The sequence below is a fragment of the Conger conger genome, chromosome 10 (genome assembly GCF_963514075.1).
Source record: "Conger conger chromosome 10, fConCon1.1, whole genome shotgun sequence".
Taxonomy (NCBI): domain Eukaryota; kingdom Metazoa; phylum Chordata; class Actinopteri; order Anguilliformes; family Congridae; genus Conger; species Conger conger.
In genome coordinates, this window is record NC_083769.1 from 3,771,333 (window position 1) to 3,787,185 (window position 15,853).

At 44.7% G+C, this 15,853-nt stretch overlaps 2 non-coding genes across 2 annotated transcripts; both read left to right on the plus strand.

Moving 5' to 3' along the window:
• Nucleotides 1-3,851: 3,851 nt before the first annotated feature.
• trnah-gug (transfer RNA histidin (anticodon GUG)) lies at nucleotides 3,852-3,923 on the plus strand. The gene has a single exon. It is a non-coding gene; the product is annotated as a tRNA-His (tRNA).
• Nucleotides 3,924-7,190: 3,267 nt separating this feature from the next.
• On the plus strand, nucleotides 7,191-7,262 carry trnah-gug (transfer RNA histidin (anticodon GUG)). Its single transcript has one exon. It is a non-coding gene; the product is annotated as a tRNA-His (tRNA).
• Nucleotides 7,263-15,853: the final 8,591 nt, after the last annotated feature.

Consider the following 15,853-nt stretch of genomic DNA (forward strand, 5'->3'; position numbering starts at 1 on the left):
AAGCACTTTGTATTAAACCTTCAAAAAGCAACAAAGTTAGCAACACGAAAGCTTAATTGCCCATCTAAACTATTTTATTTTATGGTCTACAATCAAACATTATATGAGCTCCTAATATTCTTGCATTGGTGTTTTAGACCAGTGATTCCAAACCTTGGTCCTGGGGGACCCCGGTGTATGCTGGTTTTCATTCCAACCACAATTGCAATACCGGAATCTTGAATTTTCTCAATATGTGTTTTTCATGTTTAGGGGGACTATTTATCCTCTTAAGCCACATAAAGTCAGAAATGGCTAACCATGTAGCTAATAAAGAATACAAATTCCATGCTCACAGCGTGTCTATTGTGCTATTTTGCAAACAATTACATACAAAGGATAAGGGAATTATTTAGCTTAAAGATTAAAGATTAATTAAAGACTGGTGAATCAATAAGCTCCTTATTGGTGAAACTTAACCGTTTGGAAGATAATGAAGAATTCAAATAATGACCCAAGCATGTGCTAATAAGTGTACGGGGAAAATATTACATAACTTTACATGTGTTCAACACCTTAATTAGGAGCATATTAATTCACCTCAGTCCTTGCAAATGAAACGCTAATGAAAACGTTACCTCTTTATGTAATATTTGCAATCGCAATGTGAACACGGGATTTTATTATTCGTGGGATGCAATGCATAGCTATTTCCAACATAATATGGCGTAAGAGCGTCTGAATCCACATAAACACGAAGTGATGAAGCAAACTTAGCACCTTGTGAAAAATTCTGGGTTGCAACTCTGTGCGTAAGAAAAAGAATGCGCAATGAACCGCTGCCTTTGGATTTCCACACGTGCTTTATCAGACGTAAAACTGAAATCCCAGGATTGCATGCCTTCTTAACAGGAAATTACTCGCAAACATGATCAACCCAAATGGCCACACTATCGTAAATAAACACAAACATATTTCATTTTTTATACAATATATATCGTATAAAATATTTTTTATACCACTCCTCACTCACCACTCCTCACTCATCACTCATCACTCCTCACTCATCACTCACCACTCATCACTCACCACTCACCACTCCTCACTCATCACTCATCACTCACCACTCACTCTGTAATTATTGCTGTGTTCATATTTATATCATACAAACAACTGCAACATAATAAAACCGCAAAACGGTGATGCCAGATTGTTAAAAAGCCTCTCCGCTAGCAAGAACAGTAGTTTAGATTCTTATCAGCCTCTTATTTTCAATGGAGGGCAATACAACAGCAGGCTCCCCCATGCCACACTAACAGTTTTACAACCATGACCTAGTCACAGACTCAGTCAATAAAAGGCATATTCTAACAATCCTTCATACCATTTCTCTATGTCAAAAATTAATGTTCCAATATCAGAACAGAAATATAGAATTCAGAACTTGCATGAATAAACACATTAATTTTTTTTCTTAGCTCACTTTTATTCCACATCCGGCTGACATATTTCTGGTTTTGTGGAAATACAAGTTTGTTTTGCAATTTATTCAATACAGACATATTTATGGAACCAAATATCCCACCTGGTTATGAAGCCATGACTGTTTTCTGACTAATGTTGAAGTTTATTTCAACAAGGCATAAAGTGTCATATTAAGGTGAAGGACAGTTAAGGAATATCGCTGCATTCACACAGCAGAAGGAATATACAGACATGCGTCTGTAGGATTTATACTTGCTATAGATGTGAACCTGTAATTGTACTGCCTAAAAGGGATAACAGTGCTCTGGTTAACCTAATTTTGAAATAAAGTTTCAGTTTTAAAGCGATGCAGATTTGTTAGAAAGCTTTAGGTTGAGTAATACCTTTTGCAGCGCTCATTTGACTTTGGGCATAAAAACTCTCATATATGTGAATAAAACACACGTGAAGGAAAAAATTGGTTTTCATAGAAAAATAAGCTTTTCTGATCATTCATCAGATGATATGCAGATGTTTCGTATTTGGAGAGATTTGGGGACACCAGAGGACATCTGGGTAAGGAAAACTCACATGGAATTTTAATGGCTGTGGATATCTTTACCATATTTTGTACACAAGTTGACATCAAGTTTGTGCATAAATACAAAGTAGTTATGGATTGGTCCTTCAAGTTAGAAATTGCGATATTCAGTGCAAAACTATAAAAACATAAGACGATTATTTTAGTGTAACTTTTTGGTACACTGTATGTACATGCTCTGACATAACTTGGTTCTGTCTCAAATATCTGAATGGTACAAACCTCTTCTTTAATTTAAGTCTTCAACCATGTGTGTGCAGTAAATAGTTTTTGAGATATTGACACCTTTATAGGACTAGCGAAAATAGGAAATTTCCCTCTAGGTGGGGCAAAGTGGAAAGGGTTAACACTGATCTGCCATTGTGGACAACCACCAGCAATCGTCTTTGGTGAGCCCAGGGACTGTACAGTTTATTGCATCATTGTTTATTTTGCCTCAGTCCTCTAACGACACCATCACCTTCAAAATATGGTTCAGAAATATTCGTTTTTTGCAGTTAATTGTTAAATCACAACAAGTCTGAAAAAGAAACTGAATGAAGAACCACCTGAATTTCACACCGGCCTTCTGGATCAAATTCTGCTCAATAAAATGTAATGCACAGTATAATTTTAAATTCTGATGAAAGTTGAAAAAACGCTTTTGACACCCACTGCCTCAGATCTCTCTGCAACTGTATCAGAGGGTACAAACTAAAGAAACTGTATACCTCAGACGTTAATTTAAAATGTAAATCGGTAGCCTGTATGTTTGCCAATTAATGCAGGCCAAGTCAACCATTTGATTTTAGATTTAGTTTAATTACATTTTAAAACAGTGATTCAGATTTGGACCAGCTGTGGGAGTCATAATTGTAACATTGCTGAGAGTTCTTTCAATGTGAATAATAGCACAAACATGTAAAGCAAAGATGCTTTCAAAATAATACAATTTAGAATATTTTACCATAAAAAGATGAATATTTTGATCTTCAACATTGGAAGTTTGGAAATATCACATTTGGTATTGCCTACTGACAGGCTAATACAAAAAATGTTTTTACATATATATATATATATATATATATATATATAATCTGGGGTGCCTAAGACTTTTGCACAGTACTGCAAGCAACCCTTATCTAATCCTGAGGAAGTCCTCGCAGTCATTTAATCAAACCTCATGTGAAAAAAAACACATGACTACGGAAACAGGGGGCAGCTGTGGTTGCTCTTTTTTAATCTAGTTATCTCAAGATTACAGAAATAGCTTTCTCGAGATTACACCTTCATCATGTAGCGTAGCTGATTAGGTTAGGTCAACACATGAAACAAAAAAAACACTTGTGCTCAGTTAATTCATTCTTAGTCCTGTAAAAATATATTTGAAAGGAGTATTTTGCACCATTACTCAGGTATTTGAGGTAAGCATGTGCACATGGTTCACATATAGGCCAATCTGTCTCTCTTCATGCACCGCGTAAATTGGTAAAACTAACATTAAGACGGTTAAGCAAAGACAACCATACCAAACCAAAATAGCACAGCACAACCCATCCCAAATAGCTTGCCTTGCTACAGTACTCCCTGTAATCCAGCAAGGTGGGACAAGGTTGTTGCAACTGAATTGAGCAACTGAAAACCGGTTTGACTCAGTTAATTATTTAATGCCTAAACCAGCACAATCACTATTACAGAAACACTAACAATAATTTTAACAAAATAAACTTTGCTTTCATCACTTCAAACATGTGAATTGCTTACTTTGCCTATTTTTGTACAGGTGCTGGAAAGACTATGCCAACAAGCAGCCCCCCCCCAGTAGCTCGCCGTGATCGTATAGTGGTTAGTACTCTGCGTTGTGGCCGCAGCAACCCCGGTTCGAATCCGGGTCACGGCAGGATGGAAGTCCTGACACGGCCAAGGGGAGGATATTTTGTGTTACCACTCACAGGAAAGGACTAAACAGGATGTTGGCCAGGATGTTCCCCTGAGTGGTTGACATGTTCGGATTATCATGACACTTGTTGATAAGGACCAACTTTTTGCTGCAGAATCTGTAACTGTGGCAATAGTACCTGAGGAGCTATTCCTTTGTTACATTTGGGTTTCAGATAAAAAGATGGAACACAAGACAAGTTCAGAATTTCAGCTTTTATTTCCTGCTATTTACACCTAGATGTGTGAAACTACTTACAACATAGCACCTTTGGCATCATGTTCAGTTTTTTAGGAAAACAAAAATCCTGCAACAGAGACTATTGAGTAAATTAAACTAAATAACACTTAATATTTGGTAGCATATCCCTTGCAATTGCGGCATCAAGTCTGTGACACATTGACATCACCAAACTGTTGCATTTTTCTTTTGTGATGCTTTTTCAGGCTTTTACTGCAGCCTCTTTCAGTCATTGTTTGTTTTTGGGGGGGTTCACTTCAATCTCCTCTTCAGGAGGTGAAATGCATGTTCAATTGGGTTAAGGTCTGGTGATTGACTTGGCGAATCCAAAACCTTCCACTTTTTCTCCCGAATTAAGTTCTTTGTTGTGTTGGCAGTGTGTGTTTTGGGTCATTGTCTTGCTGCATGTTGAAGTTCCTCACAATTAGTTTGGATGTTGGCAGACAGAATGTTTTTGTAGACTTCTGAATTCATCCTGCTGCCATCATGAGTTGACATCATCAATAAAGATTAGTGAGCCCACTCCAGAAGCAGCTATTCAAGCCCAAGTCATGACACTTCCTCCACCGTGCTTCACATATGAGCTTGTATGTTTTAGATCATGAACAGATCCCTTCTTTCTTCACACTTTGGCCTTTGCATCAGTCCATAAAACTTTGTTCCAGAATTTTTATGGCTCATCTCTCTACATCTTTGCAAACTGTAATCTCACCTTCCGATTCTTACTACTGATGAGTGGTTTGCATCTTGTAATATAGCCTCTATATTGCTGCTCTCTACATTTACATTTACATTTTAGTGATTTGGCAGACGCTTTTAATCCAAAGCGACTTACAAGTGCATAGGTTCTACCATAAGTCAAAGCATCACATCCAGAAACTAGCAAAATACACATGAAATGCTGTTTTTTTTTTTTTTTTGGGGGGGGGTTAGACAAGGATAGGGATATCAGAAAGGAGGGGCAGGGGAAATCAGGAGGGAGGACTAAGGTAGAGTTTGAAAAGGTGGGTTTTGAGTCTGCGTCGAAATAGGGGGAGGGATTCTGCTGTTCTGACAGTGGTAGGCAAGTCATTCCACCACTGAGGAACCAGAACGGAGAACAGGCGTGAACGTGCAGCTCGACCGCCAGGTGCACGTAGAGAGGGAACCGTAAGGCGACCAGAGCTGGCAGACCGTAGTGGTCTAGCTGGGGAGTAGGGAGTGATCAGGGATTGTATGTAAGGTGGGGCAGTCCCCTTAGCAGCCTGAAATGCCAACACTAGGGCCTTGAAACGGATGCGTGCGGCAATAGGAAGCCAGTGGAGGCCAATGAGAAGCGGGGTGACATGAGCCGACCTGGGCTGACTGGTGATCAGGCGGGCTGCAGCATTGTGGACCAGCTGGAGGGGCTTGATGGCACACGCTGGGAGACCGGCTAGGAGTCTTCTTCAAACAGTTGATTGAGATCCCTTCACCTGTGGAGATTGTTTGTGATGTCACTGACTGATATTTTTGGGGTTTTCTTCACAGCTCTCACAATGCTTCTGTCATCAACTGCAGTTGTTCTCCTTGGTCGACCTGTTTGATGTCTATTGCTCAGTATGCCAGTGGTTTATTTATTTTTCAGGACATTCCAAATTGTTGTACAAGGTATCCCCAATGCTTGTACAATGGCTCTGGTTGATTTCCCCTCTTTTCTAAGTGTCAAAATTGCCTGCTCTTCTCCCAAAGACAGCTCTCTGGGCTTCATGTTGGTTTATCTTTTCTAACACAAATATAGTCTTCACAGGCAAAACCCATGGCTAAAACCAAAAGTAGACATTCAGAGCTATTTATTATTTAACCAATCAATCTAACAGGACACATCTGGGTAACAAGAAACACCAGTCAGTCACATGTTCCAGTATTTTACTCACTTACAAATATGGTGGTCTAATACAAAAGGTGCTCCACGTTGTTTAACAAATTTAGATAAAAATACCAGGAAATAAAAGCTGAAATTCGGATCTGTCATCTTTTGACCTCAAATTCATTGTCTATAGTGTATAGCAAAAACCTTGCAGTTCCAATACTTTTGGAGGGGACTGTATGCTGGTAGAATCTCCCAGAAATATAAGCAGTAACGTTAGTACTGTGCAGTGGGACCCAGCTATTACGGCCAGCCAGCTGACATGCAAAACTGAACTAAGCTTATAGCACAGCAGCAAATTAATGTTACTGAAAACTGGCCAGACACTTGATTAGTCACCAAGGATCTATTGGATCCTAGAACATATCAGTTCAGTGAATTGGACACATGATTTTCAGATACAGCACAAAAATAAAAAAGGCCCTCACCCAGAAGAGGCCCAAGCAGTTTTTAGAATAACAAGTAGATAAGCAAGGTGTTGGGCAGTGAACACAGACACAGGTTGCCAGTGTATCATAATAATGACTCAAAATTGCATTATGAATATAAATCTACTCTGGGCTCTCAGTACCACACTGACACAGGCAAGGAAACCTGCTCACATTTCAGTAACAGGAGCAGGTTGCCAAGAAAAGAAAGATAGCATGTGGCCAAGACCAACTGAATCTCATTTTATATTGTGTCGTACCAGCTCAATGCTTGGTAGTAGTAAGGAGGCTTTGACATGGTTTGTCAGAAACAAAGCGGAAACATGTATAACTAAAGGCTGTAAAATGACCATGTAGTTTCCTTTAATTATTCAAGGGGATTCCCTTAATTCTGTGTTGTACAGAAGAAATGACTTACTGAGCCAGCAGGTCTGTTCTTCTCCAACCAATGAGAATGTTGGGGAGCAGTAGGCCTAACAGTAGGCCCTGTGTGGGAGCTGGGTAAATTTGAGATTGCACGTATATATTTGCATGAGAGAAAAGGAAATGTGCATGAGAGCTGAAGGAGTCATTAATTACTCTGCTCTTGACAGTTGGCATTGCTTCCTTCTGTACACCACTTTGGGACAGCCACTGTATGGACTAGGGCCACATACAGGTCCCCAGTAGCTCGCCGTGATCGTATAGTGGTTAGTACTCTGCGTTGTGGCCGCAGCAACCCCGGTTCGAATCCGGGTCACGGCAGGATGAAAGTCCTGACACGGCCATGGGGACAACATTTTTCACAAGAAGGTCATTATTGACAGGCATGTTGTCACTAGAAGGTCATTATTGACAGGCATGTGTCACTAGAAGGTCACTGGAATATTTCTCTCTAACGTGCGTTCACTGGGAAACAAACTGGATGAACTTCAGCTACTGTTGGGTAAAAACTGAGACTTTTCTTCATCTTCTGCTTTGTGTTCCACGGAGACGTGGCTCTGTGGATCGATACCGGATTCTGCACTGCAGCTGGCAGGCTTCCAACTCTTCAGAGCGGATCGTGACACTGAGCTTTCCGGCAAAACGAAAGGCGGAGGTTTGCGCTTTTGCAGTGGCTGGCGTAACGACGTCACAGTGATCCTACAACACTGTTCTCCTGATCTGGAATCTTTTTTCATAAACTGCAAACCCTTCTACTCCCCCCATGAGGTTGTTTCATTCCTACTGGTCGGTGTTTACAATCCACCGCAGGCTAACGTGCAGGAGGCACAGCGCATGCTCGCCGATCAGATACTGTGTGTGGAGCGGACAAGCCCGGACTCTTTAGTTATTGTCCTCAGCGACTTTAACAAAGGAAACCTCAGCCATGAACTCCCCAAATACAGACAGTTTATTAAATGTCTGACCAGAGAGAAGAACATTCTGGATCACTGTTACACCACAGCAAGCAGTGCTTATCATGCCGTCCTCCGTGCTGCACTGGGACTCTGACCATGTCATGTTCCACCTGATTCCTGCATACAGGCAGACATTAAAGCTCTCTAAACCTATTGTGAGGACATCAAAGAAGTGGACCAGTGAAGCTGTGAAGGATCTTCAGGCATGTTTGGACTGCACTGACTGGGATGTTTTCAGGACTGCTACCAACAATCTGGATGAGTACATAGAGGCGATGACTTCCTACATCAGCTTCTGTGAGGACAGCTGTGTACCATCACGCACCAGGGTGGGTTACAACAACGACAAACCTTGGTTCACAGCAAAACTCAGAAAGTTAAGGTCAGAGAAGGAAGATGCGTTCTGTCTGGAAAGGGTTCAGACAGATCACTAATTACAAAACAAAAACCCCCCACTCCATGAACAATTCACACCTGGCCAACGACCTGAATGAGTTCTACTGTCGCTTTGAAGGTCAATGGGACAGTCCTGACACCATCCCCATGACAAAAGCCACCAGCTCCAGCCCCCCCCCCTCCAACACCTCCTCCATCACAGCAGGAGCCTGGGCCACTCCACAGCTACTCACCTCAGAGACACCTCTGTCCTTACTGGAAAGAGATGTCAATAGGATCTTCAAGAGGCAGAACCCCCGCAAAGCAGTCGGGCCAGACTCATTACATTACATTACATTACATTATTGGCATTTGGCAGACGCTCTTATCCAGAGCGACGTACAACAAAGTGCATACCCATAACCAGGGATAAGTTCGCTGAAAGACCCTAGAGGGAAGTACAATTTCAACTGCTACCTGTACAACAAAGATAAGGACAAGGGCCATTTTTTTTTTTTTTTGAACGAACAAGCAAACAAACAGAGCAAAAGTGACCAAAGTTAACTATCCAAACACTGCTTACCTAGCCAACTAAAAATACCGATACACAAAGCAAGTCACAGAGACAACAATTAAGGTTCACAGGGAGGTAGGGAGGGATGGGGAGAGGTGCTGCTTGAAGAGGTGTGTCTTCAGCTTACGCTTGAAGGTGGGGAGAGATTCTATAGTTCTGACCTCAACGGGGAGTTCGTTCCACCACCGTGGGGCCAGAACAGACAGTAGTCGTGAGCGTGAGGTGGAGGTTCTGAGAGGGGGAGGTGCCAAGCGGCCTGTGGAGGCTGAACGAAGAGGTCTGGCAGGGGTGTAGGGTCTGATGATTTTTTGCAGATAAGCTGGGGAAGACCCCTTAACTGCTTGGAAGGCTAGCACCAATGTTTTGAATTTGATGCGAGCCATGACAGGCAGCCAGTGGAGGGAAGTAAGCAGGGGGCTGACGTGTGAGTATTTGGGAAGGTTGAAGACCAGACTCTGTCTCTCCATCCACCCTGAAGCACTGTGCTGATCAGCTGTCTCTGGTGTTCACAGACATTTTTAACACCTCACTGGAGACTTGCCATGTACCAGATTGCTTCAAGGCCTCCACCATCATCCCTGTCCCCAAAAAGCCAAGGATCATAGGACTGAATGATTACAGACCCGTCGCCCTGACCTCTGTGGTGATGAAGTCCTTTGAGCGCCTTGTGCTGTCCCACCTCAAATCCATCACAGACCCCCTCCTAGACCCCCTGCAGTTTGCCTACAGAGCCAACAGGTCTGTAGATGATGCCGTAAACATGGCTCTACACTTCATCCTACAGAACCTGGACTCCACAGGAACCTACACCAGGATCCTGTTTGTTTTTTGATCCTGTTTGGATTTCAGCTCTGCCTTTAATACAATAATGCCAACTATGCTACAAGACAAGCTCTCCCAGCTGAACGTGCCTGATTCAACCTGCAGGTGGATCACAGACTTCCTGTCTGACAGGAGGCAGCACGTGAAGCTGGGAAAACATGTCTCTGACTCCCGGACCATCAGCACTGGTTCCCCCCAAGGCTGCGTTCTTTCCCCTCTGCTCTTCTCCCTGTACACCAACAGCTGCACTTCCAGTCACCAATCTGTCAAGCTCCTGAAGTTTGCAGATGACACCACCCTTCTTCTTTCTTCTTTCGTATATCGTCAGATGGCCAACTCAGTGTCATGCAGCCACGCCCTCGTCTCCGGTCCTAAGTCGAAAAAGCCAGCTTCTGAGGGTGGGCTGTATAGGGGGCAGCCGGTGATTATGTGCTCGGCAGTCTGTTCAGGCTCGCCACACTCACATGCCGCACTGTCCGATAGGCCCCACTTCTTCAGAGATGACTTGAAGCGTCCGACGCCAGAGCGCAGACGGTTCAGTGAGGTCCATAGATGGCGTGGCATGTCTTCTCCTTTTACACCGCCTCCTGGGTCCCGGATGTATCGTTGCATGCGGGAGGGCCCAGCCGTCTCCCACGTCTGTTTCCAGGATGCTGCCAGCCAGGCGTCTCTGGACAAGTCCTCAGGGATAGACTGTAGCATCTCCTGTGCTGCCTTGTTGTAGGGATGGCGAGACTTAAGCCTGCATGGTGGTGCCGGTGTTGTTGTGGCTTTGTGTAGGATGTGCCAGTCGTGCTTCTGGGCTTTTCTTGCCAGGGCGAGGGTAGCCGCATCCCGTCGGAGACTGGCTGGGGCGATTCCAGCTAGGACTGGCAGGTAGGACACAGGGGTGGGTTTCAGACAACCAGTAACTTTACGGAGGGCGCTGTTGATGACCGTATCTACCTTGTTCACATGTGGACTTCTGCTCCAGGCTGGGGCACAGTATTCTGCTACGGGTAAGACCAGGGCTTGCGTGGATATGCGTAGGGTCTGGGGGGAGCTCCCCAAGTCGAACCCGCCAGGCGGCGGATGAGCGAGACCCTTGCTGTTGTCTTGGCCTTCACTTCATCCAGGTGTTGCTTGTAGGACAGTGTCCGGTCCAAGCATACGCCGAGGTACTTGGGGGCTTGCTGGAACTCCAGGCGGTTGTTGCCAACATGCACGTCCAGTTCCCTTCTTGCTTCCCGATTGTTAAGGTGGTAAGCTGCAGACACTGTCTTGCCCATGCTGAGCTGAAGGTGCCACTTCTGGAGGTAGTCTGCCAGGATGCCCATGTCTCGGTTGAGGCCATCTTCCATCGCCTTCCATGTTGGGCAGCGAAGCATGATGGCCAAGTCGTCCACATAGCCATACTTGGTAGATGTTGTATCTGGCAGGTCGTGAATGTATATGTTGAACAACATTGGTGAGAGGACGGAGCCTTGCGGGACACCGTTCTTCAACTTTCTGAGCCTGCTGGTCTGGCCATCGCTGGTCTGTAGGATGAAGCTACGGTTCGATAGCATCTCCATAATGAACCTCACCATGTGCCGGTCCGGGATTGTCCTCAACAGTTTCAGATGTAGTCCACGGTGCCACACGGTGTCATAGGCGGCTGTCAGGTCCAGGAATACTACTCCAGCTTTTTCGTTATCCTGAAAGCTGTCCTCGATGTCCTGAGTGAGTAGCGTTACCTGATCCACTGTTGACCTGCCTCGGCGGAAGCCGGCTTGTTCCGGTGGGAGTTGTGGGTCCACCACTGGCTCGATGCGGCTGTGAATCAGCCTCTCCAGGATCTTATATGGGACACAGAGCAGAGAGATGGGCCTGTAGGACTTCGGGTCTTCGGCGGGTTTGTTCGGCTTTGGCAAGGCTATGACGGAAGCACGGCGCCAGGTCTTTGGGAGCTTGGACCTCCGGAAGCATGATGAGAAGAACGAGCATAGCCAGTAAGATGTTCTTTCACTTTGGTGTATGACAAACTCTGGGTGGATATTGTCTCGACCTGATGACTTGCCCGGCTTCAGTTTGTTGATTGCTGCACTTAGTTCGGCTACTGTGAAGTCTCCTGAGAGGTTAGCATCGACGCTGGCTGCCTTGGAGAGAGACGATACCTCACACGAGGTCAATCGTGTGACGTTTCTGTCAGCATCAGGGAAGCGACCATTTTTCAGGAGCTGGGAAGCAATGGCATCTGCTGTCACTGGACACCTGCGGGGGGTTGTTTTTCTCCCTGAGAGCAGGTTGATGGTCTGCCACGCCTTCCGGCTAGAGTGGGTGAAGTCGATAGCTTCCACTACTTCAGTCCACCTGGCCCTTCGGGTGTCGTCCAGCTTCTGCAATAGGGTTGTTGCTGTTGCGTCCATTTCTTCCCTGGAGCTTGCCTGCTGGTGTTGGCGCAGCAGGCAGCTGCACTCCTCATCCCAGCCCGGGATGTAGTTCTTATTGTAGCCACGTGGGATGTTGTGTTTGCTGCCCTGAGGAGGACTTCACAGTAGGCGGCGTATGCAGCATCCACATCAGCTGCTTCTGGGTCCAGGAGACCAGCAGTTCTTCTTTCCGTTTCCGCCATAAACTGCCGCCAGTTTGCCTTCCTGAAGTTCCATCTCCTGACCGGTTTGCCAGATACCGGCTGTACCAGTGATGGTACTTTGATGATGGATGACCGGTGGTGTGAACGAGGGAACCTGTCCAAGACACGTCTCTCCGGTTTCAGGTCGTTACTGCGGCATACGGCAAAGGCCAGGTCTGGGTTGGTGTGAGAGTTCCAGCGTGCAGAAAAGAAGCTTGGGGGCTCCTTTGGGTCGAAGAGCAGCAGTGCCTCAGCGTTAGAAGCCCACTCACTCAGCGCTTCACCATCCTGTGATGTGTGGTTGTAACCACAATCTGTATGTTGGCAATTGAAGTCACCTGCATAGATGGCGGGAGGAGTCACAGATGGTAGTGATGATACAGTCAGCACAGTTGGTGGGGGCTTGTATACATTCACAACAGATGTTTCTTGGATTTTGGTGACCAGCCACTCAATGTTGCAGCCGGGTGGAGATTGACTGGTGGCTGGTTGCCATTCCATGCTTCTTGCTGTGGATGGATCCGGTGAGGAAGAACCCAGGCAGTTTGAGGTTGTCGTCAGAAACCCAGTGTGTCTCTTGCAGGAGAATAGCTGCCACTTTGTTGGAATCGGCAAGATGCCTGATGACTTCGAGTTTGGCGATGGTAAGGCCCTCGACGTTGAGTTGGAGCACCGACAGACCTTGGTTTTCGACGGTGGGGGTGTCCGCCTGTCCTGGCGAGGACGTTCTCTGCCTTGGTCTTGACCTCGGCTTGTACCTTGGTCCGCCAGCTCGACGATTCTTTGGCGACATTAGTTTCATGAGTTGGTCTCGCACCATTTCTCACTATTCACAGGAGAGGCTGCGTGAAGGCTGTCGTCTTCTCCCCTCGACACCACCCTGATTGGACTCATCTCTGGTGGGGATGAGTCCGCCTACAGGTGGGAGATTGACCATCTGGTGACCTGGTGCAGTCAGAACAACTTGGAGCTCAACGCTGTGAAGACAGTGGAGATAGTCGTAGATTTCAGAAAGAACCCACCCCCACCCGACCCCATCACCTTGAGAGACTCCCCTGTCAACATTGTGGAGTCCTGCCGCTTTCTGGGAACCATCATCTCCCAGGACCTCAAGTGGGAGCTGACCATCAGCTCCCTCATCAAAAAAGCCCAGCAGAGGATGTTCTTCCTGCGGCAGTTGAAGAAGTTCAACCTGCCAAAGACAATGATGGTGCACTTCTACACCGCCATTATTGAGTCCATCCTCACCTCCTCCATCACCATCTGGTATGCTGCTGCCACTGCCAAGGACAAGGGCAGACTGCAGCGTATCATCTGCTCTGCAGAGAAGGTGATTGGCTGCAATCTGCCATCTCTTCAGGACCTGTACACCTCCAGAACCCTGAGGCCTGCAGGAAGGATTGTGGCCGACCCCTCTCACCCCGGACACAGACTATTGGAAACACTCCCCTCTGGCAGGAGGCTGCGGTCCATCAGGACCAAAACCTCTCGCCACAGACACAGCTTCTACCCATCGGCAGCTGGCCTCATCAACAAGGCCCAAGGGTCCCCATTGTCACAGACTTTTATCCCTCCCCCATAAACTTCATAAATTTAATATTTTATATTTTATATATTTTATATTTTGCACTTTAACAATACTTTATATACCCCGCTTCAGCATTATGTTGTATTGTATATATTTACTTATTTTTACCGAGATCACATTCCACCTTATTATATATCTATGTTCCTATTTTTTTTGGTATCATTCTTTATGTTGTGTGCATGCACCCACAAACCACAGCAAATTCCTTGTATGTAAAACTACATGGTGAATAAAGAGATTCTGATTCTGATTCTGATTCTGATTCTGATTATTGACAGGCATGTTGTCACGAGAAGGTTATTATTGACAGGCATGTTGGCCAGCATGGTCCATTGAGTGGTTGACAGATTATCATGACGTGTTGATAATGACAGAACTTATTTTCTAGTTACAACCGATGTTTTGCTGCAGAATCTGAAACTTCGCTGGAAGGCAATCCTTGAAAGGACTAAACCCCACAGGCCATCATGTTCCCTTGAGTGGTTGATACAGCAGGATTAACACATGTCAATAAGAGGGTGTAATTTCCAGCCTTTCTAAGGTGTTCATCTAATGATGCACCATTACGATCAAAACACCTCACTTTGTACTTACACGCCTCTAACAGGTCTACCTGTATGAATGTAGCTATCAGTCTCTTACATTGCTTTGGAGAAATTCTAGCCCATTCCACCTTACAAAACTGCTTCAGCCCATTGATGTTTGAGGGCATTGTTAATGCACAGCTAATTTAAGGTCCCACCACAACATATTTGCAATTGCACGGCATCAAATTAAAATAGCTTCATTGACATTTCAAAGCGATACGACAAAAGGTGATATATATTCAATTCAGTGTTGAATTTATGAAATTATTTTTTCTATATAATCCATAATTAAACTAAATTCAGTTTTATTATATTTCATAATAATTTATTGAATTTACAACTTTCATGGTTGTCTTGAAAGACAAGATGTCCCTCTAGTGGCCACTTGCAGTTCAATGCTTACTGTAATTTTGACCGATATCCTGTTTTCAGTGCTGCCTGCAGCCTTCCACGATGGAACAGCTGTCAGAGACACCAGTCTCAATGCTATGTTTTCATGCTTTTAAAAAAAAGATGATTACTAAGGCCCAGACCCAGGTGATTACTCGTTAGGGCTTCAGTGAGTCAGGTGAGTATAATGTTGGGCTGATCTTTTTATTCTGAAGTAACTCCATGCCTTCTAAAATATCCGACTGCAGCGGCTGTTCTGTCTGGTGTTAACAACCATGGGTTCCTCTAAACAGTTGTTCAAGGATCTCAGAATGAAGATGATTCATTTCCACCAAGAAGGAGAAGGCTACAAAAAAATCTCTCAATGCATCAAACTACCTACAGTTGTGTTCAAGAAAATATCAGTACAACATCAGTAACCTGATGAACCACTGTTATTAGTAGTAGTGATATTTCTGCATGGCAAATACTTGTAGATGTAGTAGTGTAATAGAAAAACAACAGACCCAACTGTCATGACATGCACGCTGCTTGTTCGGAGTAATCGACTCATTCATTGAAGGGGGCGTGTTCAAAATAATAGCAGTGTGGAGTTTAATTAGAGAATTCATTCATTCTGGTGTCATTAATTGTCCTTTATTAAGGAAGAAGGGAAGCAAATGTTTCACACATTCTTATAAAATATATATCCTTCTGAATTGCTAAGTAAGATGGGCTGTTCCAAACATTGTTCGGAGGAACGGTGTTGGGTTCGCATGCCAGGGATCATGGATCAGTTTGAATACATCAAAATACTTGAAGAGGTTATGTTGCCGGTTATGTTATGCTGAAAGTTAGTGTTTCAACAACACAACGACCCAAAACACACGAGTAAGCGAGCAACATCTTGGTTCCAGACAAAAAGGATTGAGGTAATGGAGTGGCCAGGTCAATCCGCCGACCTCATCCCCATTGAAAACTTTCTGAAGCAAAACCCAAAAATTCACAGGAACTGTGGAATGTAGTTTGTTCATCCTGGGCTGAAATA